Source organism: Coenobita brevimanus, chromosome 25 (assembly GCF_032717465.1).
Source record: "Coenobita brevimanus isolate Jiangsu-jjx chromosome 25, ASM3271746v2, whole genome shotgun sequence".
Classification (NCBI taxonomy): Eukaryota; Metazoa; Arthropoda; class Malacostraca; order Decapoda; family Coenobitidae; genus Coenobita; species Coenobita brevimanus.
In genome coordinates, this window is record NC_136978.1 from 38,730,153 (window position 1) to 38,748,303 (window position 18,151).

The window sequence follows — 18,151 nt, forward strand, 5'->3', positions numbered from 1 at the left end:
TGCAGACAATGAAAAGGAATTTGGTTTGATAATATCAATTAACCTAAAACCGAGTAAGCAGTGCACTGAGGCAGATAAACTTGCAAATAAATTGGTGGGTTTTATTGGAAGAACTTTCGAGTTGAAATCGGAGAAAGTCATACTTGCCTTGAACAACTCGCTAGTCCGCTCCCATCTCGAGTATTGGGTGTAGTTCTGGTCTCCGCACTATAGGAAGGACATAGAAAAATGAGAGAAAATACAACGAAGAATCACAAATATGATACCGCGAGTGAGAAACAAACAATATGAGGAACACCATGAAGTACATAAATTATTTAGCCTGACGAAACACAGGATAAGAGATGACCTTATTGAAGTTTTCAAAATCATGAAGGGATATGACAATCTAGACATGAATAAATATTTTGAAACAGACCAGTCGAGTCAAACCAGGAGTAATGGCTGCAAAATTATAGGAATGCATTTCCAATTCCATGAAGCAAAATGCTTCTTCTTCAACAGATTTGTAAATATCTTTTTTTTTTTTTTTTTTATGTGCTCGACCCTGGGCATAGGCTTCACAGCCTGCTCTCAAGGTCCAAGAGTCCTCCTACATACCATACACCTCTACATGTCACCACTTCGGCACTAAAACCCACCGTCCATATTGAATATATGCTAGGGCTGTCTCATACAGGACTGGTGTATTGGTATCAGTGGGGGTATTTTTACATGTCGGCGGGTCTTCTGGTAGATCGGTAAAGTCTGCTTTACATGAAATTCAAATCCTTAAACTGTTCCCTACTCCAGCAGGGATTTGAATCTGGGTCCGGTTGGACTGTAAGCCACCTCTCTACCGATTGAGCCACCGCCTGGAGCAGATTTCCCTCAGATACCTTGAACAGTATCTCAATTAAGACATTGAAAACAAAGTAGACAAGTTCTTGCACAAGAATCCTCAGTTGACTCTTCTTCTGTCCGAATAACTAATTTTTACCAGCTATGCATAAGTTCATTCCCATCCTGTCTACAAGTCATCCCGTAAACTAAACATACCCGTACATAGCGTCGCGTCATGTCGTTATATATTTATTAATTTATCAAATACAAATAAAGTAGTATAAGCAACGACTAGGATCGCACAAATAGCTATGAGTTAAAGGTCACTACTCTTACATTCGACCTGTGATGGCCTGTAGATCACTGTGGGTCCCTGTTAATTAAGTGTAGCTTTTCCTTTACAGTCTTTCCCTATGAAATATCCATGTCTGCAACATGGTCTTTCTCACTTTTTCATGTTGGTTTTGGCAGGGGGGTTTGGAGATGGGGGGAGCCTTCTTGCTTTACTATCCTTAACCTTCAGCACATATAATTAGATCTCGTAGTCATAGTCTTCTCTGTAACAAGCAGCCTCGAAGGGACCATTAGGTCTGTTGCTGTTTGCTTTCCTCTGTATATTCCTTTGCATATTCCATTGTATCTCTCCTCTCTCCACCACACTCCCAACCATGATCTGGTTCTCATATCACAACCACACTTTGGTTTGAAACGATTCTCCTCTACACACCTCAGAAACCCTCACCGCATCCTCAAACATTTTTCTTTATCTCATCTTCGACAGTCAAGTTTCATAAAAGCTACCATGAACACCCTCCATGATAATCTTTACAACACACTTTGCACTTCTACTTTAGCATGCTTCCAACTAAATATCATTTTTCCGTCACATTCCAGACCATTTCTGCACCACACCTGAAACTCAGAACGCAACGCTCCATGCTCCAGTCTTGCTGTTGTGAGCGTCCATGACAAACTCGGATCTAGATGGGATGCTTCAGCAATTCTGTGAGTTTTATCTATCTGCCTATCTATTGCCAGACTACTTAATCCTGTAAGGGGTAACCACAAACAAGTAGCCTCCATGTCGCCCTGTCCCCCGCCATTTCACTGCCCTGCTCCCACCTCACACCTCCCTTTCTCATATACCTCTCCACTCCATCCCTCCACCTCATCCTTGGCCTCCCCATCCCTCTCGCCCCCTCCACCCCACTCACATACACTCTCTTCGTCAACCTCTCGCTCTCCAGTCTCTCCACATGGCCAAGCAACCTCCATGTATTTCTCCTAACGCTTCCTAACAAATCCGCACCACAACGCTCCTTGACTTCCTGATTTGTCAGTCTGTGTCTCCATGTAACTCCTCATGCTCCTCTCAAATAACTCATTTCCACTGCTCTCACTGTTGACTTCTGTCCCTCCAACAAGGTCTAAGCTTCACTTCTGTGAAGTTCAACTGTATAAAAATTTTGAATGCCAGTGAAGAGAATTTAGTTAGGGGTAAATTTTTTTCCGTGTATCTAATTTTTTTTTTTTTTTTTTAAGAAATTACCTGCTTTAGTCCCGTTTGTTTGAGTTTTACCTTTTCTTTGTTATTAAATTACTACTGATATTCGACTACAAACGTCAGTTTAAGAGAGAATGCCTGTAGTTCGTTCGTTCGTTAAAAAATTCCCTGCACCTATAGTGCAGGCCGGGCCATACATTAGCCCGGTCAGTGGGGTATGGGCTGATTAAAAAACAGTAAGAGGGGAGGACAGGACCTGGGGATTGCCCAGCACACACGTCCCGCCTCCTGGCTGGCTTTGTGGTGTGTGTGTGTGCCTGTAGTGATCTGGTTATAGGGATATACCTATTTTCTGCAGATTCAGTGATTACATCGCCCGGACGGAGTCTGGTGAGATAGTGTTTTGGTCGAGTTTGTTTGATCGTTTGTTTGTTTCTTTGCTAGCAACATTATGGGAAAATGGCTGAATGAAATGACATGAAACCTTCGGATGGCACTGCTCCAAAGAGGAACTGATTTAATTGTGGAGGCAATGTATTCTAGGGGAAGGCGGTGGCTCAATCGGTAGAGAGGTGGCCTGTAGTCCTAACGGACCCAGGTTCGAATCCCGGCTGGGGCAGGGAACAGTTTAAGGATTTGAATTTCATTAAATCAGGCTTTACTGATCTACCAGAAGACCCGCCGACATGTCGTAAAAATACCCCCGCTAATACCAATACACCAGTCCTGTATGAGACAGCCCTAGCATGTATTCAATATGGACGGTGGGTATTAGCGCCGAAGTGGTGACATGTAGAGGTGTATGGTATGTAGGAGGACTGCTCGGCCTTGATAGCAGGCTGTGAAGCCTATGCCCAGAGTCGGACACATAAAAAAAAAAAAAAGTTGGAAAGATGAAACACAAGGTCAAGGAGTTTCACCAGGCGAGTTCTTCAGTGTGAAGCTAGTTGCGTCATACTCGTAGACTTTAACTACGAGTTTCACAGGGCAAGTTGATTTTGAAGTTAGTCGCGATATTATTTGTTTACTGATACTAAATGGCAGTACAGGATCAGCAATTAACAACACTAAAATAATTGCTGTCGGGCGAGGTATGTTGTGCCCCGCACAACTTGTTTGTTCTATGGTGATTAAAGTCGTATGCAGCTGGCTGGAAAGTCATGCATTATCGAACTGAAGGATTGAAAGTAGGTATATGTTGAATGTGTTATACCGCAGTTTAGTGAGAGTTATATCAGATCAACATGCACAATGTAATATCAAAACGTTCGAAGGGATAATAATGGAGTAACGCTATGTAGTGCAAATGGGGTATGTGCCAGAAAACTCGGTTCAGTGATAGAGTACACGTGGAGTGGGAAAAGACTCGTTTGCACGATTATGCAAAAAAAAAAAATAAAAAGACCAAGGTGATTACAATGAATTGTCTGGTTTGGGGAATAATTCTGTAGTGATATACGAAAGGTGTAAGTCAGAACACTGAGGCTAGAACGCAGATGAGGACTGTGAATTATACGGATACCCTTTCGGTTGGAAGAGGTCTTGTGTTTTATCCTTGCTCTCTCAAGACGAATTTATCTTCTCATGAGGGTGACCAACATGCAGAGCTTGGCATATAGATTATTTCAAAGTTGGGGGCTGTGGAAGTACCTTTTTAGTTGGAGGAAGTCTTAATAAGTATTATTCTTTCTCTTTCCAGACAGGGTTATTCAGCGTAGATGAGCCACCCCACAAAAGGCAGAATGTACTAGAGGAAAAGTGGCTTCTTACCTCATTTGTAAATTTTCACAGTTGAGTGACATTTGCATGTCATATTCAGTCTTATTCCTGCTACATCTAGAACTGTAAAACGAACTGGCAGAGGATGATACAGTAGGTACTTAAACAGAGAAGCATATGAAAATGGCTTGGCTCCCATTTTAAATATGATAGTTGTTGGAAGGACTAAAGATCACAGAAATACGTGAAGCGCATAGATTTTACACACACACACACACACACACACACACATATATATATATATATATATATATATATATATATATATATATATATATATATATATATATATATATATATATATATATATATATATTAGGAAGAGGATCGCCAGGCAGAACACAAACATCGTGGCAAAGTTAGGCTCTTTGCTGACGTTTCGGAAAATACTTATTCCATCTTCAGAGCAAAATCTACAATCGAAAAATATACACAGTTAAGATTTTTATATGTTATAACGATCAAAACAAGACTAAAAACATAAAGGTACAAAAACGAAGTCCATTAAAATACCGTGTTCGTAAATCAGTAAGTAATAAAAGCTAAAATGAATGAGGTAGGAGTAAGATAGCAAAACGTATCTGTAAAATAGTAAGTGCAGTACTGTAAAAAAAAAAAAAAATTACCTAGTGTGGAAAACAAAACAGTTCACAGGAAGCCATGTCACTAATCGAAGGGTTAAAACGATATTGGTATAAAGCTTCCATAATGGGAAGGTCCGGGTCATTGTTGCTACCACCAAGAACTGTGAAGTGGGAATGAGAGAAAGGATGGTCGTGTTGTTGTGAATGGTCCCGTACTGCTGAGTGTGATGGATTGATGATTAACTGGCCTGTTCGAACTGACCAACCTAAGTGTTCATAGATTCGTGTCTTTAGGTGTCTTTTTCTTTTACCTATATATGCCGCCCTACAGCTGGCACACGTGAAGAGGTAAAAACGGACGATGTTTGTGTTCTGCCTGGTGATCCTCTTCCTATTACGTCTGCGATATCCAAGCTCTAAGTATATATATATATATATATATATATATATATATATATATATATATATATATATATATATATATATATATATATATATATATATATATATTACAAAAAAACATCAATATATATATATATATAGATGGTTTTGCTTGTGACATATTGTTAGTAGCGGGTAGAGTAGTGAGTTGGTGATGGTTGTCATGGGGGGATGTGAATTTATGAATTAAATAATGCTAAAATGTTACTTGAAAATAGAGACAAGGAATTGACTTGTGAAAATCAAGCAGTAAGTTTTACTTTATACCAGCTTACTTCGCCGGTTCTCTAAGGACGAGAATTTATAAACTTTCTCAATGGTACACAGTAGAGACTAACTACTCACGTGCACTGTTTGTTAGTACTGTTAGCCTCTTGAGAAAGTGACTCCATCCCTGACAATCAGTAACTAATGCTAATAATGATAAACAGGTTCTTGCTGGTGCATTAACTCCTGGCTGGCACAACGAATTTAAGCTTAATACAAAAGAACTGGCCTAAGTACCAGTTAAGGATAATGAAAAAGTTTGTGCAACCTAGAAGCGGCAACTAAAATAAGCTTAATGTGGAGAAATAAAACATGAGTTTAACTACATTAAGCTCAAAGAAAAGAACTGTAAATTTATTGATTACAATTAAATATATTTACGTTACATGAGTCTCAAAAATGAATTCAAAATAACAAGAATACACTCACTCACTCATTCAAAACCTAGACACACTTAAGCATACAAAAACGAAAAGAAATACTGATCAGTAGAGGGGAGCCGAGCGAAAAGACTGGACGCCTGTGCTGGACATCAGACACTGCAATTCGCTAAGCCCGCTTCGCCAATTTACCCTCTAGGTGGAGATTCAGGAACTCGCTGTACAACGGAGATGCTCTTCACGCTGTGCACAAACGGTCCTATTCTCACGACGACTCAAATCTGACTAAATTCAAACTATGAAATAGGTAGGGGTTGGCCACATTTGCCAGAAGCAGGGCACGGCCCAACTTCAACGGTCAACGGAAAGAAAGTGAGTGATACAGGCCCACAACAAATCACTCAATGAAAGTACTAATGTCGAGGATAACAATGATCACTTGTGAAACAGTTAGAAATGTTCTGAAAACCATCCCGATCAGAGTGAATGCAAGGACGGTTGAACTGAGTGATGCCCAGTGGGAATTCCACTAGAATTCGTAGTTTTCTCACTAAAATACAATGTCACGAATTTATAAATACGCTTGCGCGAATTCGTGACATTACGCCCCATCAAAATCAAATTTTTCTTCAGAAAATTTTTCGATATACATACATATAAATCTTAACTCAGTCACACAAGATTCACACAGTGGTGTGTGTACTATCCTGCTACAGGAGAAAATCACAGTCGCCCATGAGCGTAAAAACCTTGTATTTACGTTACGAGAAGAAATCTTGAGAAAGAAACTCCGTGACAACGGTGAAAAAACCTGTACTCATGTCAAACTGAGCAAAAAGTTTGCTACATTTACATTAACAACTAACTGTTATGTAGCGTGATGTATGTAATACATGGTGTAGGTGTGACAGTTGTGGTGTAACTGTGCCTATGTGTAAAATTATGTAATACAAATCAATAGTAAATAGAGGCCACGAGGCAGAAGAGAAGAGGCGGCAGCATGCAGCAGAGACGATCAGCTGATCACAACAAAATTGCTACACCCACCAGCTGTACCTGTGAAAGCAATCAAGGTGGAGCATCAAAAGTGTCAGTGCGACAAACAATTTTTGTTAAATCACAATTTTTCTCTCTCTGCCTAGCAGTCAGTATATATGCTACAAAGAGTATGCACTAGTCAAAAATTTTAAGTGACAGCCAAGCTTTGTACATTCGAGGTCGCATTTATTTTTGTATTGGATACATTACTAATCAGGAAACGTGGTCCCAGGACAGAATCTCAAAAGACCCTTATAATTTGCTGGTTAAACCCTAAACCTACATTATTATTAACCAGGAAACGAGGTTCCAGGATGGGGAGGCGAGCGAAAAGACTGGGCACCTGTGCAGGACATCAAAGACTGCAATTCGCTAAACCAAAGGACCCAGTTTACTGGTTAAACCTAACTCTACACTTATGATTATTATTGGTTACTGAGAATCCCTACGCAATCTCGGGCAGGTCACATTTTAACACCCACTGTGGGTGTGAACACTCATGTGGATAATGTGCATTCTCTGGGAATCCTCAGAGAGGCCCACAGCTCGAGACACCACAAAGTAATTCAAACACAGCCTTGGATTGGCTCTGCAGGGTTCTTGAACTTCCCTCTTAACCTATGATATACATGTATATACAGGTCCTGGGTGTAATGTGTCCTGTGGGACCAACGGGCGAGACGTCAGATCTGCACCCAAATTACCACTGCCCTCTCTCTCAACTGCTTCAGAGATTATGGGTGTGGACTCAAACGGCACAGGAAGGACATGTCCCTGATTGGTGGTACATTGACCCACATTGCAGGAACGCACAAAGCTATCTATTTCTCGTCCCATCCCTGGCCAGAAAACGTCAGCACAGATACGGCCCCGGGTTTTCTTTTTGCCCAGGTTACCTCCTGACGCTGAACAATGACCCCATTCTAACACTGCTTGGCGATACTTAGCAGGAACGACAAACTGCAGTCGAACCTCGCCCTGGGGTGTCTGTGACTCACGATAGAGCCGTCCTTGTTTACGAAGGAACCTGGCTTGACCTTCTCGTGAATACTTAATTACATTGCCCTCAAATTTCTTACGCACTGTGGCAAGTGTTGGGTCAGACTTGCTCTTGGACAACATCTTGAGTAAAATTACAGCGCAGCTATGCTTAGTGCCACTACCCTTATAATTAGGTTAAACAAAGGTAAGACTGTTGCTCTTAGATAACATCCTGACTGAGATTAGGGTGCAACTATGATTAGCACCACTAACATTCCCTTATAATTAGGTCAGAGGTTCTGGCATAACAACTGCCACTGTTGAACCTGCTTAGAAAGGAGATCCTACCAGAATACGTGCAGGAGACAATCTCACTTTCCTGGGGATCATTAAACCCCATACCCTTGGCTTTCTGTTAGCCATGAGACTATCTCAGACTGAGTGAACTTAAACTAATGTTACCTATAATTAGGTCAAAGGTTCTGGTATAACAACTGCCACTGCTGAACATTTATTGAAAGGAGATGCTACCCGAATACATGCAGGAAACAATCTCACTTTCCTGGGGATCATTAAACCCCATACCCTTGGCTTCCTGTATGGACAGGTTAAAAGCCTTAGGACTAACTCAGTCTGAGTGAACTAAAACTAACGTTCGAACTGTGCAATTGAGGCACACGCTGTAGTAAGGGCACATGCGCCATTTTTTTTAAAAACGAGAAAAAGGCATTTCAAGTTTTGAAACAGCAAGATCTTCCAAACCAACCATATGAATTCAGTCTACTCTGCACCATTTTAAAGAAAATTTATCCCTCTAATAAGTATCCCAAAATTATTTCATTATTATGCTTTATGCCTTTGCTGCAGTGTAAAACGTCAGGTAATGTGGCTCTGATAATTTTCAAAATCATATCTCTTTTACTGCTGAAATCATTTTTTTCCATCTCCTAACCATTGACATTACAACACATCAGAATAGATGTTATAATAATGCCATAATAGTAGCATACACATGATAATCATTCATATAATAATGCTAAATAATAAAAAAAAACATGTTTCAACAATGCCCAGAATAATACCACAATGTCATAATAATAAAAAGATTACAATAGGCATAATAGGGTGGCAGGCAGGCATAAAAAAGGAAAAGAGACAGACAGACAGACAGACAGAGACTGAAGATCAGAAGGAAGGGGAGTGCAACACTAATGCAGTGCTCACCAACCCTGCCGACTATTCTCCGCTTCCTGGTCACTTTAATGAAACAACCATCAGCACATGGAGGTCCTATCTTTCGTGTTTCCACCAGTTTCTTAGTCATACGGCTGGTGTAAGCCTTACCTTCATTACGAAGTTTTTTCATCACATTGGCTTTCCACGTGTCTGGCTTTGGTTTGCGTTTACGGCTACGGGAAGGTCCCAGCTCAATACATTCACTATTCTTACTAACACCAGACTCATTTTCACTAACAACAGCCTCCTGGTGCTCACTGTTATCACTCTTATAACCCATGGCTACCACAGTACAACACAACAGAAACACTCGCAAAATCAACAAAAATAATGAAGCATTCAAAGTGTTCTGTTTAAAAAAAAAAAAGGCGCAGCGAAGAGACTGGTGTTTTGATTGCGTTTATACTGGATGGTGGCATCAGTCACCCAATAACAATGCTAGCTCAGTCAAAGCGAATTTTCATTGGCTGGCGAGATCCATCAGCGTGGTGCGTGGGAGAGATGTGGGTGTGAGAAGGAAGCATGGCCGTCCACACACACCAACGTACTCCTGGTTTAAAGGGACAGTGGTGCTTGTTCCCTTACTCCGACACGTTCTGGCAGAGCTGTATAAGGGTGTATACAACTGAAAAATCGCGGGTGTTTCAGGGCTCACTAGACCATAAGAACAATAATCAGAAGGGCATATACGACCTATTGTTGGATAGAGGAAACCTTGAGAAAAAATGCAGGACTGGCAACTCAGATTTGGGTGCGGTGGCGCTTGTGCCCTTACTATTGCGTGCGTCTCAATTTCCCAGTCGAATGTTAATGATTCTAATTTAAGGATATAGACACAGGCTGGTGGTGTCGTTTTATCTGGTAAAAGTGGTAAACGAGAAAAAGAAATCAACCAACTAACTGGGGATACTCAATAATTAACCATTTAGGTACCGGCGGTTTCCCAGGGGCAGATAAAATCGTCTGGCATTACCAAGAGTAAAATACAAAAATCGAGTTAAGTACTGTATGGGTTAATGAAGCAGAAATTGACCTGCTAAGCTAACGGTAAACACAAGCAAGCTAGTGCCCATAACCTTTTGTAATTATAACTAATAACTAGCTGTGAGTGAGTGAGTATTATCTCGTTAATAACTTTAGAGCTAGGAGTTAATATCCTGGTGAGGTCTCCAGATGTTACGGGGGATGTGAATTTATGAATTAAATAATGCTAAAATGTTACTTGAATATAGAGACAAGGAATTGATTTGTGAAAATCAAGCAGTAAGTTTTACTTTATGGCGGCTTACTTCGCCGATTCTCTGAGGACGAGAATTTATAAACTTTCTCAACAGTACACAGCAGAGACTAATTACTCACGTGTGCTATTTGTTAGTACTGTCAGCCTCTGGAGAAAGTGACTCCACCCCTGACAATCAATAACTAATGCTAATAATGATAAACAGGTTCTTGCCGGTGCATTAACTCCTGGCTGGCACAACGGATTTAAGCTTAATACAAAAGAACTGGCCTAAGTACCAGTTAAGGATAATGTAAAAAGTTTGAGCAAACTAGGAGCGGCAACTAAAATAAGCTTAATGTGGAGAAATAAAACACGAGTTTAACTACATTAAGCTCAAAGAAAAGAACTGTAAATTTATTGATTACAATGAAATATATTTACGTTACATGAGTCTCAAAAATGAATTCAAAATAACAAGGAGAATACACTCACTCACTCATTCAAAAGCTAAATACACTTAAGTCTAGAAAAACGAAAAGAAATACTGGTCAGTAGAGGGGAACTGAACGAAAAGGCTGGACGCCTGTGCTGGACATCAGACGCTGTAATTCGCTAAGCCCGCTTCGCCAATTCACCCTCTAGGTGGAGATTCAGGAACTCGCTGTACAACGGAGATGTTCTTCACGATGCGCACAAACGGTCCTATTCTCGCGACGACTCAAAGCTGACCAAATTCAAACTATGAAATAGGTAGGGGCTGGCCACATTTGCCAGAAGCAGGGCACGGCCCAACTTCAACGGTCAACGGAAAGAAAGTGAACGATACAGGCCCACAACAAATCACTCAATGAAAGTACTAATGTCGAGGATAACAATGATCACTTGTGAAACAGTAAGAAATGTTCTGAAAACCATCCCGATCGGAGTGAATGCGAGGACGGTTGAACTGAGTGATGCCCAGTGGGAATTCTTCTAGAATTCATAGTTTTCCCACTAAAATACAATGACACGAATTTATAAATACGCTTGCGTGAATTCGTGACAATGGTCATGATGGTTGCCATTGTGATGATGGTAGCAATATTCCTCCACGGGAAAGAAAGATAAAAAAAATGGCATTCTCAAATTAAACTAAAGTGTGTTGAGGCAGGAGGAATAAACGGAAACGCCTATCCTGGCTGCTACAAGCCTGTCAAATTATAACTTCTTAGTTAATATAGCTTTTATTGTGTTGCTGCCAGACAATTCTAGCTTTAAAAGGGCATCTAGCAATGAAGAGCCTAGTGAATGAATTATCAACACATCTATATCTTTATATATATATATATATATATATATATATATATATATATATATATATATATATACATATATATATATATATATATATATATATATATATATATATATATATATATATATATATATATATATATATATAGCCAAACCATGTACTCTACCCAAAACTTCACCTTTTCATCTTGAATGCTGAGCTGTAACAAAAGGTAAGTACTAAAGTATGATGGTAGTTACAAAAAAGTGTAGTGTAATGGATGAAGAGCTGTTTCATTGTTGTATCCTGCCTCTTTAACAAGAGATTAGCACTAAATTATATGCTAGTCATTGTAATGTACGTAGAGCCGTTTTATATTTGTATTCTGCCGCTGTAAGAAGAGATTAGCACTATATATATATATATATATATATATATATATATATATATATATATATATATATATATATATATAGATATGTATATATTGCCGGGCGCCTTAATCCCGTAAGGAGTAGCGACAAACAAATCGACTCCTGTCCTCCGCTATTTCATTGCCCAGCTCCCAGCTCACACCCCCCTCTCTCATATACCTCTCCACTCCATCCCTCCATCTCATCCTTGGCCTCCCGTCTCCCTCTTCCCCCTCCACCTCACTCACATACACTCTCCTCGTCAGTCTCTCACTCTCCATCCTCTCCACATGGCCAAACCACCTCACTGTGTTTCTCCTAACGCTTCCTACCACATCCACATCCACACCACAATGCTCCTTCAAATCCTTATTTGTTTGTCTCTCCATGTGACTCCACATGCTTCTCTCAGATAACTCATTTCCACTGCTCTCACTCTTTACTTGTGTCCCTCCAGCAAGGTCCAAGCTTCACTTTCATATATTAGAGTTGGTATCACAATACTGTCATGTAGTAGCTTTTTCACTTCCATGCTCACTTCCCTGTTTCTTATCAATACTTTCAAGGAACCAACAACCTTTCTTCTTTGTTGTACCCTTTGAAGCACTTCACCCTCTAAACTTCCATCCTTGCTCATCACACTACCCTAGTACTTAAACGCACTCACTTTTTCCATTTCCTCCTCATCCAACCTCACTATACTTTCACTGACTTCACTTTTCTCTAAGACCATAATTTTCTTAATCTTTCCTACATTCACCTTTAGATTCCGTTACTTAAACACTCTCCCAAAGTCATCCACCAAGCCTTGCAGGTTCCCTTCGTTTTCACTTAACAACACAGTATCATCTGCAAACAACAGTACATGGAGTTTCCAAACACTGCCCTCTCTCACTACGCCGCTCCAACATCCAGTGCCTTACCTTGTATCTCTTTTATAACCCCATCCATATACAGACTGAATAACCGTGTGCCGTAACACGAGATTAACACAAATAATACGGTACTTCTCACAAAGAAGTACTGTGGAAAGACTGTGAGGTCGTTGCATTACTAAGCCGTCCCATTGTAGCAAGTGGTCGGTCCTAAACTGTAATGCTAGTCACAAAGAAATACTATGAAGAGGATTGTAGAGCCATAGTTTTGCCTTTTTCAGTCACTATGCCAGATGAACCGTGGATGCAGAGCCGTGGTATTGTGTCATCTTCCACTGAAACTCGGAAATATTAAGAGGTAAATTCATAATAATGGGCAAGTGTACCACGAAGCTATGGGAAATAAACTACAAATTTACTGAAATCATTATGATCGTCCTGTGAACCCAGTGATGATTAACATCATATTTTTACTACCTTCAGAAACCTGTATTCAGTTTACGGGAAGGTATCATGCTGAGAAAAAGTTAATGGAGATTGTGTCCAACAGCGTCACTGCATTTTATCTTACGTAAAGCTTCAGAAAACTTTTGGAAAAGAACAGAAATGATAAGGCAACAAATTGAGAGGTTAACGTGTTAAGGTGAGCGATCTGTACAGGATGTTCCAGGAAATTTATGAGAAGAATATGGTTCAGCTGGGCTTAAATTCTAGTGAAAAATGCTACCGGAATATCGATGTCTTCAACCAGCCGTTATACAGCAGTATGCAACTAATTACGTTACGCAACTGATGACTTAATTAGAAAAATTGTCCTTTATAATTCTCCCTTAAATCACCAATAATCGTGGCTCCATCACGGCTGGGAATTGAACACATTTCAGAGAAAATCTTTTTGCTTATAATTAGCCCAAGAATAATCTTTTCACACATTTCCTCCGATACTCATTATAATGCCACATAATACTACATTTAGTAAGCCTAACCTTTCTTCCATTCGTTGTACACTTATTCGTCAGTAGTTTTCTTTGGCTCTGTTAAAAAGGCGTAAACTATAATCTGAGTAAAGTTATCGGACTAAACAGATTGAGAGAGAGAGAGAGAGAGAGAGAGAGAGAGAGAGAGAGAGAGAGAGAGAGAGAGGAGGGGGGGTTGATAGATAGATAGGTAGACAGATAAGAGTAAACATAGGTGGAGAAAATCTAAATCATTTAAGACTTGCAGATGATATTGTCTTAATATCAGAAACAACAGAGCCATTGCAAGAAATGTTAAATGACCTAAATACAGAAAGTAGGGCTAAACCTGAGTGAAAATATTGTATATTCCAAATACACCAAAAAGCGTCATAAGAATAAGCAAAGAAATTCCTGAAGAAGTCATTCATTCATTCATTCATTGCCAGACGCCATGTACAATTACTGTACTTAGGCTAAACACTAAAGCTGACGAAAGCCCATGATAGCGAAATAAAAAGACGCATTACAATTAGATGGAAAGCTTTCGGTAAACACAGAGACAACATGAAAAGTAGCTTGCCAATATGTTTGAAACGAAAAGTATATAACGAATATAAAATCCAGCTTAGGCGTACGGGTGTGAGCCCTGGAAACTGACAAAATCGATGGAAAATCAACTAGCCCATTCTCACAGAGGAATGGAAAGCTCAGTGTTGGGAATGAAAAGATCAACTTAGCTGAAAGGGCAGACTAAAGTCAAAGATATTATAGAAGCTATAAAAGAACAACAATGGAAGTGGGCAGTCCATGTGGCAAGAATAAGGGATAACCGATGAAGCAAGAGTCTGACTGGCTGAACTTCAAGAGATTGTAAGCGTAACAGAAAAAGGCCAGACAGGAGGTGGAGAGATGAGAGAGAGAAGTTTGCAGGCTAAGGGTGGCAGAGATTGGCTCAGTCAAGGAGATTGTGGAAAAAGTTGGGGGATGCCTTTGTTCTGCAGTGAACTTACAATGGCCGATGATGATGATGATGATGATGATGATGATGATGATGATGATAGATAGATAGATAAATAGTTAGATTGATAGCTAGATAGACAGATAGATATTACGTGCTATGCAAATATTTTCAGTTATTTTCGCAGTCCAATTTGTCTGTGTTGCAAAAAACGAAATGCGGGAGTTCCATTCTTACCTCAACAAAGCCATTTCTGCACAGGGCTCCACCATTCACTCCGCTGCTTTTTGAATTGTTTAATAATGTATTTGAATTTCAGTCTACCACCACTCCAGTGTTCTTATTCGCCCCACTAGCACTGAGTTGTTCTTATTCATTACACGAGCATCATCTACTTAGCCAGAATTCCTATATTCCACTCCAGCATCGTGCTCATTTGCACTTCGCCAACACAATATTAATCTTCTATTCCAGTCAAGGTACTGGAAAGTAGGTCTTCCCATGGTGGCGTTGATGAGCCTATACTCGGTTCCACGGAGTCTGTCGCACTGATTTTGCCAGCCGAGGACAGGTGGATCTGGTAACACTGCGCGATGTACTCGGGCGGTGATTGGTGGATTTCCGTTGTGTTCGAACGTGCTCCAAAGTGACTTTGTATTCCAACCAAGGCCCTCATTGATTTGTAAGATATCGAATTATACAGATACAGATTAAAGCAATGATATCTTTAATGATAAATATGTGTCTTTTAAATTACTAGAGATAAACCTGAACGACAATGATAACAAAAAGTAAGTAAAGTCGCGACTGGACGCATAAGGACAAGTCAGCGACTGTGGCGGGAATTCAGACGTTCATAGCAAGGTGTTTCCGAGGTCCTGTGAAGGCGCGAATGTTTTTCCCACCACTACTACACAGTGTCACAGTCTACAGTCTTCACCATGCCCTTCATTACCTCATCTAGTAATATACAACCTTACCCTAGATACACTTAGCTTAGCTTCTAATAATTATGATTTGTGTAAGCACACACACACACACACACACACACACACACCTCACTGAGGCCAATACATGCTATTCTATTCTCAATATATATAGTGTACCGTACACACACATTTTCATTACCTTTATAGGTAACAGTAGCTTTAAAAATCTGTATTTGTTTGTATCCATAGTCAGATTCAGTAGAATTATTTCTTACATGAATAAATTTGGTGTTTGATTTTCCCTAACATTTTTGTATCATAAGAGACAGACATACAGACGGACACCCTATCCCTGGTCACAATGCATCCACAAGCATGTATCTCTGCCCCCTCGACAAAGAGCCGGGAAAGTAATGGATTACATCATTATAGAATGAACCGAATTTTTGTTAATGGTGGAAGAAAGGAAAGTAAGATCAAAGCAAACTCCATGAGAAAATAATAGTTGAATTATGCTGCTATAATAAAACCGCGTGCAGTATAAACGAAATCAAACATAATGAATTTAAATCAGTCGCTGACTTGTCCGTATGCGTCCAGTCGCGACTTTACTTACTTTTTGTTATCATTGTCGTTCAGGTTTATCTCTAGTAATTTAAAAGACACATATTTATCATTAAAGATATCATTGCTTTAATCTGTATCTGTATAATTCGATATCTTACAAATCAATGAGGGCCTTGGTTGGAATACAAAGTCACTTTGGAGCACGTTCGAACACAACGGAAATCCACCAATCACCGCCCGAGTACATCGCGCAGTGTTACCAGATCCACCTGTCCTCGGCTGGCAAAATCAGTGCGACAGACTCCGTGGAACCGAGTATAGATGTGGAACCTATTCGGACGAGGAATCATCCCACCCACCAAAACACAAACACACACACACACACACACACACACACACACACACACACACACACACACACACACACACACACACACACAGAAATAAGAGAGAAGAGATGGAAACACCAAAGCATCAAATTCATTAACTTCACAACGAGTAGACCAATAATGTAAAGATAAAAGAAAAAATCAAGAGCATTAGGACAAGTTTCAAAATGAGACAACTAATAAACACACGTTGTCCCATAGCACTACATGCCCTTATTGAAATGTTAACCTCTGGACCCGAATTCAAATCTTTGTTACCTGGAGGAAAGTAGTCATCATACCCAGACTCAATAGTTCCATATCATATGGACCAACAGAGCTGTTTTGCAAACCATAAAAAACCATAGAAAAGCTAATTTTAAAGGATATCACCCCTCAAATCCCTTTATCTGACTTCCAAAATGGATTGTTGCCTAAGCACTCAACCACCACCCACCTCTCAAAGTTCGCTCATCTGAAATGGCATTACCATCAATATGAGGCATTCACCATTAAGAACAACACCAGCAGCAAGAGATACACTAAAGCTTTTAGCAGAATCAAGACGCATCTTAGTAAGCAAAGCCTTAGACGCAGTCATGGATGAAAACGAAAAAAAAAAAAAAAAAATGGCTGACTAAATTCCTCTTAGGCAGATAAACCCGGATCTTCTACCAAAACCAACTTCCAAACAGAAAATGCTATCCAAGCGTGTCTCACAGGTATCAGTTCTTTTACCCTTACGTTTTAGCGTCTTTCTCTCCGGTATACAAATCTGCCTTACCTACTTGATAATACCTTCACCATACTCCGAAGCCCAAAAACATCAGCTCAGATCCAGTTATACCAATAACCAGTACAAAATTGGCAAAGACTGCCTCACCAACCCGATAAACAATTACCCCCTGTACTCTAAATAGCCGTTAATTTCAAGCACACCAATTTTCCTTCTTTAGACAACCGTTCCACGTGAAAAGACACTCCAAAATTCGAAGATTTACTTGGGACATACATATAACATTTTCTCAGTATATAAGAAGTGTGTCAGCCGTGCAAAGAGATCTCGAAACGTCGATGCCCTAATGACAATCACAAGCACTACCACTGGACAACAGAGAGAATACAAGAAAAGCGTCCATAAGCAATTTACTAGAACTGAAGTGAGTTACGCCAGTTGATGTTAGTCCTTGCTCATTACCAACACTTTCATCGATAGGCTTAAACACACACACACACACACACACACACACACACACACACACACACACACACACACACACACACTCACATCCAACACTACACAGCGTAAATCAGCAACATCCCTTCTTCTCCATTTAACACCATATATCACAGTCTTTTACATAAATTCATGGCCATCGCAATGTATCCAAAACCTTCAGTCAAACAGTATCCTTCATCACCAACCACCCGCCATACACTCCTATGTAACTACCATACACAGATATTCACTGATACACTTACCCAGACTGCAGTGCGGTCAGCAACCTTCCCTGTTAATATACCAGCACTCAGAACTTTTCCCAAACAATTCACT